At 50.7% G+C, this 16,557-nt stretch overlaps 1 long non-coding RNA gene across 3 annotated transcripts; it reads right to left on the bottom strand.

The window, feature by feature from the left end:
• Positions 1 to 3,802: 3,802 nt before the first annotated feature.
• Positions 3,803 to 15,078, bottom strand: LOC125908925 (uncharacterized). Of its 3 annotated transcripts, none has more exons than XR_007453485.1 (3): positions 12,901 to 15,078; positions 4,613 to 4,853; positions 3,803 to 4,197 (listed from the first exon to the last, which is right to left on the bottom strand). It is a non-coding gene; the product is annotated as an uncharacterized LOC125908925 (long non-coding RNA). The 3 variants fall into 3 exon arrangements; XR_007453484.1 differs by having other exon boundaries at positions 12,908 to 15,078; XR_007453486.1 differs by having other exon boundaries at positions 3,803 to 4,139; positions 12,908 to 15,078.
• Positions 15,079 to 16,557: the final 1,479 nt, after the last annotated feature.

The raw sequence follows: 16,557 nt of genomic DNA, 5'->3' as shown, positions 1-16,557 counted from the left end.
GGATTAGGCGGGCGGGTTTGTAAATAAAGAGTGATCCTTCTTCCCCCCCTCTAGGACAAACAGATCATATTTTCTTCAGGTCACCAGGGGCTGGGCTTGCTCTAATCAAATCCTTGACATTTCACTAGGACTCCAGGAGTTACACGCGTTCCGTGATTGAGCCCTTGGTCATTACCCATTTTCCTAAACGGTTGCTATTTTCCAAATCCAAGACATTTTAGGGAAGTGGGAAAGAGAGATGTCTGTCCAACAGTGTGGAGAAGAAGGGGAGACAGGCGCGGGGTGCAGAGAGGCGTAGGGACTCTTGAGGTCGAAACGGTATCTCCATAAGCACCCCCAGGGTCAGTTCTCAGGACCACCAGGCCGGTTTTCTCATTTCTTCATCCTTCCATTCATTTGGGCAGCAACAGTTTTTGGAAGGCCTCACCAGGTGCCAGACACCGGAGTAGCTGGTAAGTATAAACTTGGATACGACCAGGGGCGCCTGGGTGGCGCAGTCGGTTAAGCTTCCGACTTCAGCCAGGTCACGATCTCGCGGTCCGTGAGTTCGAGCCCCGCGTCAGGCTCTGGGCTGATGGCTCGGAGCCTGTTTCCGATTCTGTGTCTCCCTCTCTCTCTGCCCCTCCCCCGTTCATGCTCTGTCTCTCTCTGTCCCAAAAATAAATTAAAAAAAAAAAAAACAAACAAACTTGGATACGACCTGCCTCTGCCCGCTCCAGAGATCCCCCCACCCCACCGGTCTCATGGGAGAGACCCGTATGCAGGCTGATAACAAAAAATATCCCGAGAAATCAGTGTGTAAATGTCGTAGAACCCCAAAGTAAACAGAAAAAAAAAAAACAAACAAACTGAAAACCAACGAAAAACAAAGCTTTGTCCGGAAAGGACACGGGAGGCTTCACGGAGCAGGTGACCCAGGGTCTCGCAGGATGAGTAGGGGTTGGCCGTCCCCTCCACCCCTGCACCGGCTCCTAGGGAAGAAGCTGAGACTCAGTGGCACCCAGCTACGAACATCAAAGCCAGACTGAACGCAACCCTTCCCGCCCACCTCCATTGCCATAAACAGGTGTCGTCTCCCTCCAGCTCCCACCAGGAAGCCCTACGCACTGGGACAAAAGACCCCTGAACCTACACCACGAGAGGTAGGGTGGGGGAGCCCGTCTGCTGATCTGACACACTGTAGCCACACAGAAGAAGCGTCCCTGCCTTTCGGGTCTGCTTCCGCATTCTGGAATGATCCCCACTTGCGTCCGTTCCTAGTGAACAATTCTCCCCCTACGGGGGGGGGGGGGGGAGAAAATTATCTTGCAGCTTGTGTCCACTCCAAACACAGATGACAAGAAGGCTTGGAAACGCAGCCTAAAGAAACACTCAGCAAACTGTTCCCCAAACAAGCCTTTCGTCCTGACCTTTGCAAGCCAAGGGCTCCACTTTATAACTTGGGAATGCACAAATATTTACAGTTGTAGGGAAGAAAGCCAACGTCTGCTGGAGGGTCCCAGGGTTGGGAGACAGCCGAGTGCTCATCTAGCCCGGCGTCGCAGACGCTGTAGGGATGCTCTTTGCAGAATCTCCCGGCAGATGGTCACCCAGAGTCTCCTCGCATGCCTCCCGCGACGGGAAGAAAGGCCACCACCCTCTGAGAAGGCTCCCTTCGTCGATCTGCTCGTTGCAAAGTCCTGACAGCCAGCCAGAGTTGCCTCCCAGGAACCTTGCCCCCTGTTTTTTGTTTGTTAGAGTTTATTTATTTATTCAGAGAAAGAGACAGAGAGAGCGCGAGCAGGGGAGGGGCAGAGAGAGAGGGAGGGAGAGAGAATCCCCAGCAGGCTCTGCGCCGTCAGCACCGAGCCCGATGCGGGGCTCGAACTCACACACGTGAGATCGTGACCTGGGCCGAGACCAAGAGTCGGACTCTTAACCGACGGAGCCCCCCAGTGGTCCCTGCCCCCTCTCTTGGATGGGCCTCGAGGATTGAGTATCTTACTTCCCATGTCAGCCTTTTGAAGGCTTGGAGTCAGCTCCCCTGTCTGCCTTCCACTCTCTCTTCTTCCTTGGTTCCTTTGTTCATTTCTTGGGGGACCTCCCTTGTGGGCCCCTGGCCGCTGAGGTCACCTCCCTTCATCATGGCCACACGCTCTAGCTGATTGACGCCCCTCTCCGAACACGAGCCCCCACATCTACTGCAGCACGCGACAGCTGAGCTTCTCACCGATCGGAGCCCTGTGCCACTCACCTCTCATCCCTAAACCTCAGCTGAGCTCACCAGGCAGTGCAATCAAGGTAAAAGGGAAGGAATACGACTTTCTTGAACTCCTGTCACACTGGGCACTGTTCGTGTTCTTTCTAAACACTCCGTGCTCGGCACCACCCTAGGAAGTAGGTATTCGTCTCCTTGTTTCACATTTCTGTGAACTTGGCCTCTGACACAGAACCGAAACTAAGGAAATCAACAAAGCAAGTCTTCCAGGAGCCTGAAGCAGAGGGGAGAGAATGGGCCTGAGTGGTTACTCTCACTTTGCATTTGTTTCTACCAGGAAGTCTTTGGTCCCCGGGAAACTGATTTGAAACCTTTGCTCCGCCCCTCTCTGGCTTCGGGACATGGGGCGTGTCAGTTAACGTCTCTAAGCCTGGGGTGGGCAACTTGTCCCTGTTGTCCGAGACTGCCCGGTTTTTACTTTTATTTCTTTTTACGATTTATTTATTTTTGAGAGAGCGAGTGCAAACGGGGAAGGGGGAAGAGAGAGAGGGGGACAGAAGATCCGAAGCGGGCTCTGTGTTGACAGCAGCGAGCCCCATGCGGGGCTCAAACTCACGAGCCTCGAGATGAAGACCGGAGCCAAAGTTGGACGCTCCACCTCCTGAGCCACCCGGATGCCCCTGAGACTGTCCAGGTTTTAAATGCCAGTTTCTATGTCCCGGAAGACAGGCAAAGCAGTATGATCGGTTGCCCTATGAAGCTGTGAGATGCACAAAATCATAAGCTACCTCGCACTGCTGTCGTGAAGTTCAACGAAGGTGACCTATGTGACCGGCCCCAGTGCTGCACCTGGCACATAGCAGACACTCAGCTTAGGTTCTGTTTAACGTGAAAGCCTGGTGAATCATGGCAATTTAGAAAGAAATAGAGGCCGGGGGCATGGCCATGAGCAGTTTCAGTGGAAAAGAATTAAAAAAAAAAAAAAAAAAAACATAACAGGGACACTCGATACAGGGTCTCACGGTCTCTCCAGGGTAAATATCCCGCTGTGGTTCAATTAGGCGTGGCAACTGTTAACCTTGAACGTGACTGGGGGTGACAAAGAAAAAGCTAACTCCGGAGCATTTCACTGTCTGCTAGGCAGAGCAGGGTGGATCCCCTCGTGCGATAAGCGCCACACAAAATTCGACACGGGCTTTGGTTCCTTAAGGGTAAGCATTCAGCCACCCTGACGGGCTGGCAGCCGCCCAGCACAGTGGAGGAAAAGAGTCCCGAAGAGAGGCTCCCAGGAGGGCCTGAGTCTGCAGTTCACTCACCGGGCCAGGGTGGACAAATCGTGCTCACGCTTCCGGTCCTGTCTCCTCATCTGTAAAATGGGGAAGAGAAAGTAGACAAGGTGTTGTCTAACAGAGAGGCAGCAGAGCGGAGCGATCAAGGGCATGGGTCCACCACCCACTGGCCGTGTGAACTTGGGCAAACGGGTCCGCCCCTCTGTGTCCTGAGTACTCGGTAAGTATCAGCCCTTGCGGGTCTGACTCTCTCTGACAAGGCCATTCAACACCAACCTTCCCCCCCACCCCCACCCCCCCCCCCCCCGGGCCCACTCCATCCGCGCTCCCACCCCCTCTCCAGGGGTTAATGCAGCAGAAGCATTAGGATGTTGTTGGACGCTTCCTTTCCCTCCCCGAGCTGCCTCCTCACTCGGCTGGCTCGCTCACGTTGAACTTGAGGCGGACTCAAACCTCCTCATCTTTTTTATGTGAATTGCAGTCAAGCCAGGTCTCCCCCGTCCCGTTCTTGTGCAACTGACTTTTTGGAAACGGCATTCAAGACGTGAGATTTATTGATGTCAAATTTCATCTGGTTGCTTTCGACCCAGCATTCTCGACTGCCGAGCTCATCTTGAACCTTAATTCTCTCATCCCCTCCAGCTTTGAGTCATCTGCAGATTTAATGCACATGCTTTCCATGTCTTCATGTGAACTGTTGGCTTAAAGAGGCTGTTTGTATAGATAAAAATAGAGATAGAGATACAGGCTGCTCTACAGAGCAAGAGAGGGCCTCATGTGTGGGGCTGAGCAAAGGGAATGTTCTCTTGTGGGAAGCGGGGCCTCATGGCCCTCAGTCGGCGTTGAAGCCTCTGCTGTCTGTACCCGCTTACCGGCACTCCTTTCCCTGGATCCCAGAATGTTCTCAGTGATGACAAGGGAAGTTCACTCCTCAGCCCCCCTAACTGGGGCCCCTTCTAAACAACCAAATCCACAGGGAGGGTCTGAATCCCTGCCTGTCTACACCCGATGAAGCCCCAAGCCCACTCCTGCCCCTCTCTCCTCTCATTGCTTCCTAAACTGAGACCACCCCCACCTCGGGGCCTTGGCTAAATACCAGCTGTTAATCCAAGAAATCAGTTCTCACTCGAAGGTCATGGGCCACGGTGTCTTACTGTTTCCCACTTGGATGTTTCCATTTTAACAGAAGACTTCGCTGTCGGAACAACAAGGGCACAGCCGTGGTAGATCGGTTCTTGACCACCTGCGGCCGCGCGGGGCTCTGCCTTCGGTCCAGGGTCCCCGAGGGCACCCTGGATCACAACGCGGGGCACACGGCCCACTGGAGGGTCGTGACTACAAGCCGCCACGAAGAGGCTCAGGGCACGCTGGTCAAGACAGCAGAGAAAGACGGAAATAACATTCTAGGAGTACTGTCTATTGCAAGTAGTTTAAATAAAACCCCAAGAATTTGTTTCTCCAGATAATTTGGCAACCCTCTGGTATTGTGCTAGCCCGTTGGCCACTGATTACAGGGCTTTCCAAAACCCCATGCCCATTCCAAACCCACACATACCCGTGGGCACCCTGAGCCCCAAGACAGCCTGCTGCCTCATGAGCTCAAGCTAATCCCTCTTTGATATCCATGGTACTAGAACCTTTCTGCTTTGTCCACAGGGTTCTCTTGTAGGGAAGAATTTGCCGAGGAGGAGGAGGAGGGGGAGGAGGAAGAGGAGGAGGAGGGCGGGGGAAAGAGCACTTGCCCCTTACTGAGTGCCTGCTCCTTGCCAGACGTTGTTCTAGAGCCTCTAAAGGAACCATAGGTTATCTTTTCAATACATTTAGGAAGCACGCTTTTACTACTCCCATTTTACAGAGGCGTAAACCGAGGCCCACGGAGGTAAAGTAAACTGCCCGGGGCCACAAGGAATAGCAGAATTGGGATTTGAACGCTGGGCACTGTTGACCATGGCCTCGTTTCTGTAGCTCTCAGAGAGCTCACGCTGTTATTCTCTCCCGACCTAAGAAGTTTTGTGGGAATGACAGGAAGCTGAGCCAGGACAGAACCTTGCCCACCACTCACGTGAGTGATGTGAACAGGGTCACAGGCCACGGGTGATCTTACAGAGCTGGCGACCCGGCTCTCTGGCTTGTCATAGGGTGGATTCGGTTACCTCTAGGGTGGTATCACCACCATTTGGAGGCAGTCCCGTGATGCCCAGGAAAAGGAAAGCCTTCTTTGCTTTTGGGAAAGCTTCGGTGAATGCACAATCCTTAAGCAATAGGTTTCAGTGCCCTCCAGCCTTTACTACCTGTATACGCCTGGGTCAACTATTTTATTTTGCCTTGCTGGGCCACCATTTCCCCATTTGTAAATGGGGATTAGTAACAGCGTTTCTGTGAAAGGTGAGTAATTTACATAACTCCATCAGCATAGTCCAGGGACATCTTAAGCGCCTCATACGCGCTGCCTCATTTTTTGTGCCTCCATCACCATCACGACCTCCATTTCCATGAGTTGCTGGTCCCGCGTGAGGCCATCCTTGTCCCCATTGTACAGAGACTGGGAAACTGGGTGCCAGGATGGCCCGGCCAGGACGATCCGGAAGGTCCTGGCTAGGGCCAGGCCTCGAGCCCCCCGTCAGTTCAGCCTCTCCCCGTCCTCATGATGCTGCGACAGTTTTGTCTTCCCTCAGAGTCCAGATTTGCAAGAAAGAGAGCAAGCTTCTCCACCCTTACTGGGTGTCCCAGTCACTGGGGATCTTGTTAACCTGCAGGCTCTGCCCTGGGAGGAGTGGCTGTGGGCCTGAGACTCTGCATTTCTAGGGATCCTCCCTCCTTTGTATAGGAGGGGCTCTACCCTCCAGCGGATGGGAGCCCTGGAGCAGCCTCAGAGAAACCAACAGCCGATCCTGGGGGGGTCCCTGGAGCAGGCTTCTCACACAGCCCCCTGTGTTTCCAAAGCGGCGCCCTGAGGGATGATGCTGGGGAGGAGGGGCCTGTGAACCGCCCAGGGCCTGGGAGGGTATCTGTGCCAGGACAGCCCTCCTGCTCCTGCTTTCCTTTTGCTTCCTTCTGGCTGCTTCTCTCAGAGCCTGACAGTTACAGCAAAAACAGTCTTGCTCTCCCACTCCAGGCCCCCGCCGCACGGCGGGGCGAGAGCACCCGCAGCCTGCGGAGAGGAAGCTGACATTTGTCTTAATTGGAGTTACCCGTGTAAATCCCGCCCGTCCCCTCCCTGTGCCCTCGGCCTTTGATGAGCCAGGGGGCTCTGAACACAGAGAGGTTCCTAATCTCCCCGGGGATACACGGTGTTATTAATGCAGGCGCTGGAAGGAGATGTTCCCTCTCGTCAGCTGCGAAAGGGAACTGGAGGTGAGTGGAAAGAAAGGAAGAAAGAAAGAAGGAAAGAAGGAAAGAAAGAAAGAAAGAAAGAAAGAAGAAAGAAGAGAAAAAAGAAAAAGAAAGAGAAAGAAAGAAAGAAAGAAAGAAGAAAGAAGAAAAAAGAAAAAAAAGAAAAAGAAAGAAAGAAAGAAAGAAAGAAAGAAAGGGAGGGAGGGAGGAAGAAAGGAAGGGAGGAAGGAAGGAAGGAAGAAAGACCAGTAAAGGAGAAGACGGGCTGCAGGGGAGAGGAGGGAGGTGACATTCCTGGGTATCTGCATCACACCTTAGGGGCCAACAGTGTCCCCTCCCCCACCAACCCCCCCAGTCTTCCGCAACCAGCCTCTCACCCACAGGCTTTCCAACTCAGCTGCACAAGTCTCCTGGAAGCTGTAAAAATTGCTCATGTCTGGCTCCCACCCCCAGCGATCTTTATTTAATTGGCCCGGGTGTGGCTCGTGGACCCTGGGTTTTCAAAGCCCCCCGGTGATTCTGGTGTGCAGTCTGCTTCTATCTCAGCTTCCCTGGGAAGCCTCCCCTGATTAGTGCAGACCCATTCACGCCTTTACTACCTGTATACGCCCATCGTATACAGCTCATCGTCTGCGTCACCCACACTGCTTTCGATCCCACCAGCCCTGTTAATTCTGCACAGTTGGATGGGGGCAGGGTGCCAATGTCCCCCCTCCACCCCACACCAGGCTCATTTGGTTGCAGAATGCACAAAAGGATCTCACATGTTCTTTCTCGTCTCTTGAAGGTTATGTCACAAATGAGCGAGGGATTGCACCTGCTGCACAGCCACCGACTCAATTCGGTCATTTAGCCAACATTTATGGAGCCCCTCCTAGGGCCACAGAGCTCTGGGAGATTTGAAAGCATATAGGAGGCGCTCTCTGCTCTCATGCCATGCCTAACAAGGATAGGTTAGACAAGACCACAAATAACAATGACAAAAACAAGCCCTGGAGGCTGGAGGGTAGGGAAATAAAGAGGGAATGACAACGTATCCAACACTTGGGATGTGTCAGGCAATGTCCCGGGTGACTGACTTACGCCAGGTCATCGAAGTCGATGACAGCCCTAAAAAATGAGGAGGTATTATTCCCATTTTACACACGAAGAAGCTGAGACTCAGAGAAGTCAGTGGCTTGCCCATGGCCACCCAGCTAGGGTGTATTGATGCCTAACTCCGAAAAGAGAGTTTTGCTTTTAAAAAAAATTTTTTTAATGTTTATTTATTACTGAGAGACAGAGAGACACGGAGTGTGGGCAGCAGAGGGGGCAGAGAGAGAGGGGGAGACACAGAATCTGAAGCAGGCTCCAGGCTCCAAGCTGCCAGCACAGAGCCCGACGCGGGGCTCGAGCCCACGAACCGCGAGATCGTGACCTGAGCCGATGTCACACGTTCAACCGACGGAGCCACCCAGGCGCCCCGAGAGAACACGCTTCTATGAGGAGATGAGGCATGATTCTGGCTAAAGGGGAACCCGAGAGAATCTTAAGGAAGACCAAGGAGCTTACTACACAAACACATCACCACGGAGGTTCCTTGCATCAGAGCGCCACGTAAGAGGAAGTGGCCTTAGTGGACAGCCATGTCCCAGGGGGAGCTGGAGGGGAGCACAGATTATGAAGCAGGGTATCCAGAAGACCGGGGCAAGGCTGGTGGGAAGTCGAGAAAGGAGGGCCTCTCTGGGGGATGAAGTTCAGAGCGTGGAGGGCGTGAAAGTGTGGCCAGGGACAGAGAGCAGAGTGGGAGACTTCTGTGCTCGTTACCAACTGATTAAAGCAGGTCGGGGCAGCACACACCTGTCTGGCCACTCTGAGAAGGTGGGTGCACCTTGGCCTGGTCTATGTGGCTGAGTTAATGGCAGACTGCAGTCTCTTCCGACACAAGGCCTGGATGAGGATGAAGGCAGGAAGCACTCAAATGACACCCTGGGCAGGCTGGAGGAGGTGCGCAAGGAGCCAGTGACTCTGTTTTTCTGGACACTGAGGTCCACTTGTCACCAGTTGACTATGATATTCATAGTATCTGAACACCTGCCATGGGCAGGCATGGGACCCAGGTGATTCCTGTCCTGGAAGAGATGATAATTTCTGAGAAGATGGGGGGAAGGGAACTAATCTTCAAAGATCAGGATGGTGGTGGGGGTGGTGATGGTCGTGGGGGTGACAGTAATGGTGGTAGAGGGCTGGTGATGGTGACAATGATATAGCGATGATGGTGGAATTGACGGTCATGATGAGGGTGGTGGTTACGTTTGAGTGACTGATGCCCAGATGGCTAATATCTCTATAGACTTTTTCCTGACTCACATTTGTAGCTCCCTCATTGTCACCCCCTCTTGTGTTGCGCAGATCTGTGACACTCCAGATGTCCGCATTAAAACCCCTTACCTTCTCTCATTTTCCTCTGAGCAGACCGTCCTTCCTCCTTTACACCCCTGGCTTGGGGAACAGCTCTGCTGGCCAGCCAGCCATCAGAGCTGGAGGCCTGAGTCAGTCTAGACTCCTCAAATTTTCTCATCCCCTAAATTTCGCAGTCGATTACCAAGTCCTGGTGATTTGGCCTCTTAAATATCTCTTGAAGCCCATAGTCTCCTCTCCATCTCCCCTGCTCCTGACTTCCTTGAGGCCACATCACCCTCCTGCATCCTGATAGACCTCTGAGCTCAACTGGCCTTTCTCTAAGCCACCCCTCATCTCACTGTCAGAAGTGACCTTCCCTCGAGCAGATTCAACCAGGCCACTCTCCAGGGTCAACCCCCTCTCTGGCTCACAGAGAAAGAGCATGGCATAGATAGCAGGCATAAGGCAGCCCCAACCCAGCCACATAGCTCCAGTCCCATGATCTTGCAGCTCTCTGCTCCTGCCTTGCAGATTCAGGCCTCTTTTCCTTTGCTCATACCAGTCTTTCTATCTTGGACACCTTCTTCTCCTCCGACTGGTACAACCCTTCCTTGTGCACCTGCCTTGTTCAGTCCTTATTCATCTGCCTCCTCTGCTGTGCCATGAGCTTCTCTAGGGAAAAGGACCTGCTTTCTCATCTCTGAATCCTGAGGACCTAGCACAGGTACTTACTAGCTGCTTCCTGAATTAGAGACCAGGAATCTTAATCTCAGATATCTGTGTGGTGCCTGAAACTGTGCAGAGAGCTGTATCTCCCATAATCTCGCTTGATTCTCACTATCTTCATGCAGGGTTGCGGGTGCCATTTGCTTTGTTTTACTGACAGGAACACAGATTCAGCAAAAATGGTGAGATGGCTTGCTCCAGGTTACCCAGGAAGATAATGAGCAAGTCATTCTGCATCTCAGGTATCTTGACTCCTGTGTGGGAAATGTGTTGATTTCACACCAAGAAGCTCATTTCCTCTCTCTTGAGAAACTCTTGAGGCTGAGAAGTGACTCATGTATGCAAGACCTGCCCACTCTTGAGCACTAGATACTTGTGTATGGGGAGGGAGAAATGGCCTTGGATTCCCAGGGAAAGATAGTGAACACAAGCATCTTGAAGGCACAAACCCATAAGAATGGGGAAAACAAGAGAAGAGACAAGAGTCACAAAATTTGCAAAGCTGGACAGCAGGTAGAGAAGTGGTAACCAGTTTAGAAAGAGAACTATGAAGCACTCCTAAGCTGGTAGTAGGAAAGGCTAAGAACCAAATTGATTTACCCAGGACAACCCACAAAAGCCTCAGGAACTGGCAGCACCAGGTACTTCTGGAAGCAAGTGAGGAGAGAGGGCAGACGTAAAGATTACTGAGTGAAGGCAATTTACCCAGAGGCAATTATAACTCCAGATCTTTCCCTCTGCTCCTTATAGCTGGGTAACTATTTCTTCCCATGGCTGAAGCCTGGAGACAAGAGGGAATCTCTGCAGCAAGATGAGGCATATGAGGCCCAGCTGAAGGTGAAGGTCTGAACTGAAAATGGGGACTAAGAGAACATTTGTATGCTAAATGTTGAGGTACCAGAGCCATCTTCTCCCAGTTGATCCCAGTAACCCGCATCTAGATGTACATCCTCTAGGCAAGACACTGGAAGCCTCTTCTCTGAGGGAAAAGAGTAGCCCGAGAAGAAAGATCCATGGGGTTTAAAACTTTACTCCTGCATACTTTGATCAGAAAACTGCTGAAAAATGGAGATATCAACCAAAATGGGGGGGGGGTACTAAGAAAGAGGAAACCATAAAACAGACATAGATGAAAAGGGAATCCCCCAGTGATGATTATGAGAGGCCAGGATGACAGTCATGACCCAGGCAGAGATGGTAGCCAGTCTCAACTGGAGAAGATAAGAAAACCCCATGAAACCCTGTTCATGGAAATTAAACAAATAGAAGAATTGATGTACAGCAATGTGTCTACTCTCTTCAGAAAACCAAAATGACCATTTTGAATATTGAATGAATAAAGTAATAGGAAACTGTGCAAGCAACAGGAAAAACAAAAGCAACTATCAACTCCAAGAAACACAAAAGGTGTCAGGAAAGAGAAAGGAATCTTACTACATAAATCCGCTCTTAAGCAGTAGTAGTTATTTCATCATAATAATGTCAGCTCTGACTACTGATGTAAGAAATTAACTCTATGACTGTATGGGGAGGGTGGAGGCTAGGACCTGTGCATGTGTGTACCAGGTGTATATGTGTGTGAGGGGAAGAGCCAAACCTTACTGTCCCAGAATGGAAAGTCAACCAACAATGCCTAAAACAGAAATATCAAGAAATAGTCATGCGAACATGTTATATAGAGTTATGAATCCAAGTATTAGATGAAATCATCTAAACAATTCCAAGTGCTTGTCTATGAAAGAAGGATGCTGGTGAATGCTGTTTGCCTTAATAAACTTTGCAGAACGAGTTATTTTTTTTCTTAATGTTTATTTATTTTTGAGAAAGAGAGAGAGAGAGAGGGTGAGTGGGGAGGGGCAAAGAGAGAGGGAGACACAGAATCTGAAGCAGGCTCCAGGCTCTGATCTGAGAGCCCAGAGCCAGACGCAGGGTTCGAACTCATGGACCGTGAGATCATGACCTGAGCCGGAGTCAGACACGTAACCAACTGAGCCACCCAGGCACCCCTGACCTGGTCAACTTTTTAAACTGCATGATTGTACACTTTAACTCTAAAAAAGAAATAACATAAACATTTCACAAAACAACTAAAAGAGCATGGGCACCAGAATCAGACACTGTCGACACTCTGAACTGGGTGGCCACAGACAAGTTGAGTAATCTTTCTGAGTCTGTTTCCTCATCTGCAAAATGGGGATAAAAATGTAGTGCACATGACCGCAGCGAAGATAAAATGTGGTAAGTATCTGACGTGCTGAGTACTAGTATGTTCTCAATAAATATCTGCTGAGTGTCAATTAAGACACCCAACTGCCTGCAGTTTTGTTTGTTTGCCTGACAAATGTCCCTTCTCCACTCCATACCTGCCAGAGGTTATTTTCATTTATTTGTGTTTTGTTGTTGTTGTGGATCTCGGTGTTATCACTAGTGCCCCCCCTTCTTCCTGGCCCCCACCTTCTCAGATTAAGGCAGGAAGTGCAAATTCACAGATTCACGATGAGGAGTGAGGCGGAGAGCAACTCAATCTCTCCTTTTCAAACCACATAAATATGTCAAGTTCACTTCTTGTTTTGGCCTCTACTCTTGTACCTCCCCCACCCCCCCTTCCCCCGGAGCTACTTTTACTTGTAGCCTCCCAGTTCCCTCTCTTTGGCTATCCCCTTTCCCCTTGCTTAACCAAGCAGAACCCCTCCTTCCTTCCTTCTGTGCCCTTGCAGATACCCTGGACTCTCAAGCATAGAGGTGGGAGGCCTGAACCTACAAGTGAAACCAAGCTGGGGCGGGGTGGGGGGGCCTCCTGGGAAAAGGTGGAGTTTCCAGCCAGGCCTTTGGCTCTGCTCCTGGCTCAGTGGGAACATCATCGAATTGTCTCCTGCCCTGATCCCTCTCCCCGACTCCAGTCACACACTGACAGCTGCTCCCTGACATCTCTGCCTCAGGGTCCCCTGGTGCATCAGTGGACACTGAACTTACCACTCACCTCTCCATCACCGTTTTCCCTGTGTTGTATCAGCCTGTTCTTGATGGCTGGAAGGTCGTAGTGCTGTTCAGTGGAAGATGGAATCGGGGGAGGAGGAGTCAGTCTAAGGAAGGGTTGGGGGGACTTGACTTCACTCACGTTGAGTTTGAAGGGTAGATATTCCATAGACAGTGGGACCCAGTGGTCTGGAGTTCAGGAGAGAGGTCTGAGAGTGGGAAAATAGATACCTGAGACCCCCAGACTGAAGAAGCTAACAGAAGGCATGGATGGGGATCAGGGAAGGACCAGGAAGGAGCTCAAGCATGTTGAGTGAGGACAGAGAGCTGAGGGATGAACCCGGGGGACACCTCTCCTTAGTAGAAGGTACAGTAAGAGGGGCATACCAAGGAGTTCAGGAGAGGCTCCCACAAGGACCCTGGGAAACATCCTGCATGGGCACCATCTTGAAAGCCAAGCCAGAAGAATGTCTCAAGAAGGGGGAAGTGGTCAACCTTCTCAAATGCTGCAGGGAAACTGGGGGAGAGAGAGAGAGTGAATCATGTCTGTGTCACAGAGGCCACAATGACCTTGACCAGGGAAGTCCCTGGGGTGGGGGCAGGGAGCTAGACCACACTGAGTGAAGAAGAGGGAGGGGGGAGAGTGGAGATGGTGAAAATAGACAGCTCTTCCTGGAAAGGTGGCTGAGAAAGAAAGGCCAGCGATTGCCTGATGGCCTGGGGAGGTTTAAGCCTGTTGGGAAGGAGCCAAAAGTGTGTCTAAATGATTCCTAGTCCCAGAAAGATGCAAGGTTGTGGTCCCAGGCACGGGGAGATGGACCTGAGGTAGACAGGAGGAGGCTCGCCCCTTCCTTCAGGCAGGACCACGGTAGGGAGAGATCCTTGGGAAGGGGCAGGACCTTGGCAGGGTTCCCTCCCGCAAGCCAATCTTCAAACTTCCTTTGTTTTTCCAAAAAAAATTTGCCAAGGCTAATGTTCATGAAACACCTAATTCTATCTCCCTGGCACTGTTCTAGATGTGTTATGTATATTATTTCTAACCCTGCTGGGATCTGAGAAGTGGGCACTACTAAACTCACTTGTGCCTGTGAGAAAATTGAGCCTGAGAAGAGTTAGTATCTAGCCCATGGTCACATGAGCAGGGAGTGCCTTCCAAGATGGCTACCCAACTCTGAGGAATTCCCAAGCACTCACCCGATAGTGCCCTCTGGCCTCCTAGCCCTGCTGTCATGAACTCTGAATGATTCAGCCACAGATGCACAAGCTCTTTTGTTTCTGCTCTGAATGCCCGTGGCCTCCTTGCCTGCCACTTAGGAGGAGACTCGTCCTTCCAACTTTCCCACCTTCCCTGGCGGATCTTCCTGGTCCCTCCTACCACGCACCACATCCATACCTTCTTATGCCATTGACTGTGTTGTGTTGAAATGATCTGGTTTTTTTTCCCTCTGCTCCACACCCCAACACTGGCCTGTGAGCCCCTCGTGAGCAGAGACCCCGTCTTATCTGTCTCATCTATGGCTCCCAGACAAGTGCCTGGCAGATGGTAGGGGCTAGAAAACAATTTGTCAGATGAGTACGTGAAAACTTGCTTTTACAAACCAACAAGGGCAACTTGGGCATTAAAGCAGAGAATGAGGGAGAGAGATTTGCAAACCACGTATCTGACAAAGGACTTCTATATCTAGAACGTGTAAAGAACTCTCGGAACTCGACGGCAAGAAAGAAAACGACCCGATCAGAAAATGGGCAAAAGACATGAAGAGACATTTCGCTGAAACTATACGGATGGCAAAGGAGTACCTGAAGAGATGTTCAACATCATTAGCCATTAAGGAAATGCAGATTAAAGCCACAATGAGATTGCAACGCATACTTATCAGAATGTTGAGACAAAATTTAAAAATAGTGACAATGCCAACATTGGTGAGGAGGCAGGGAAAAGGATTCCTCACACAGTGCTGATGAAGCAGCCCCTCTGGACAAATCTGGCCGTCTCTTAAAAGTCTAAACGTACGCTCACCATATCCACAGGGACCTGCACTCCTGGGCGTGTAGTCCTGTGAAGTGAAAACATGTCCGCACAAAGCCTGGGCGTGACCGTTCGCGGCAGCTTTATGCGTAATAGCCACAAACCAGAAGCGACCCAAGTGTCTTCCACTGGCGAATGGTTAAACAAACTTGCTACATCCACACCATGACTACTACTCAGCAATGAAAATGAGTAAGATGTTGGCACAGCCAGCAATGTGGATGGATCTCCAGGATGACACGCAGAGCAAAGAAACCCAGCCCCACAGGGTCATGTTCTGTAGGCTCCATCCATGGAACAGTCTGGAAAATGACAAAAGTACAGAGATGGAGAACAAAATAGTGGTCGCTGGGGATTAGGGATGGTGGGGAGAGGGTGAGGCGTGACTGTAAAAGAATAGCACAGGGGAGAACTCTGCAGGAATAGAACAGGTCTGTATCTTGACTGCAGTGAGGGCATGAATTTACTATTCACATACCTTGCACCAATGGCATTTTCCAGTTATGATGTTGTATTGTTGTGAGGTACGATACAACCATCAAGATACCGCGTGGAGGGTATACGGGGCTGTGCTATCTTTGCAACTTCCCGGGAATCTACAAGTATTTCATAATAAAATGTTATAATTAGTTAATTACACTAACAGATTTTAACTCGCAGTTAAGAAAGAATCCTTAAGTCTAAACGGATATAAATAGGGGCGCCTGGGTGGTTCAGTCCGTGGGGCGTCTGACTTCGGCTCAGGTCATGATCTCGCAGTTGGAGAGTTCGAGCCCCGCGTCGGGCTCCGTGCTGACAGCTCGGAGCCTGGAGCCTGCTTCAGATTCTGTCTCTCTCTCTCTCTCTCTCTCTCTGCCCCTCCCCTGCTCACGCCATCACTCTCTCTCAAAAATAAACAAGCATTAAAAAAAAAAATTTAAACTGATATAAATAAATGAGAAGAAGGGAAACTCTTCTAGGATTCCAACCAGGAAATACAGAAGGAATGTTGGAATCAGAAAAATCACCTTTGGCAACCACCATAGCAATAAGTGCTTCAGGCAATGACGATGGCCCCGATGCTAAAATTGGTGAGCAAGCGTGTGATGAGAAACAAAATATTTACATAGTCTCAAGAAATGTTCTCACAAGATACTTAACACTTTGTGAAGGGGGAAGATAATAGCTTTTCAGCGGAGAAACTTGACCGACCCCACTTGAACCAAATGATCAAGGCCAAACTCACCAGCGAGGGGACCGGTCATCATCATGCCCCCCGCCTGACACGACGCACTGAGAAGGACAGCATCATTTCTGCGGCAGCCTGCCAACCTCACGTAACCTGCATCTATCTCATCAGGAGGAAACACCACCAGACAAACTCAGAGCAAAGGGCAGATGCAAAATAACTAGCTGATTCTCTGCAAAAATGTCAAGGTCGTGAAAAACAAGGAAAGGCTAAGAAAACCGTCCCCTGTGGGAACAGGATCCTATGCTAAAGAGACACGGCAACCAAATGCAGGTGGCATCCTGGATCAGAGGAAGGATATTAGTGGGGCAACTGGAGAAATCTGAATCAGGTATATAGATTAGTTACCATTGTAGAAATGTTAATCTACTAATGTTGACAACAGTACTGCGGTGAT

This window comes from Panthera uncia (genome assembly GCF_023721935.1).
Source record: "Panthera uncia isolate 11264 chromosome B3 unlocalized genomic scaffold, Puncia_PCG_1.0 HiC_scaffold_1, whole genome shotgun sequence".
Taxonomy (NCBI): Eukaryota; Metazoa; Chordata; class Mammalia; order Carnivora; family Felidae; genus Panthera; species Panthera uncia.
The sequence above is the reverse complement of the archived record's forward strand: the minus strand, read 5'-3'. Positions and strand labels throughout refer to the sequence as shown.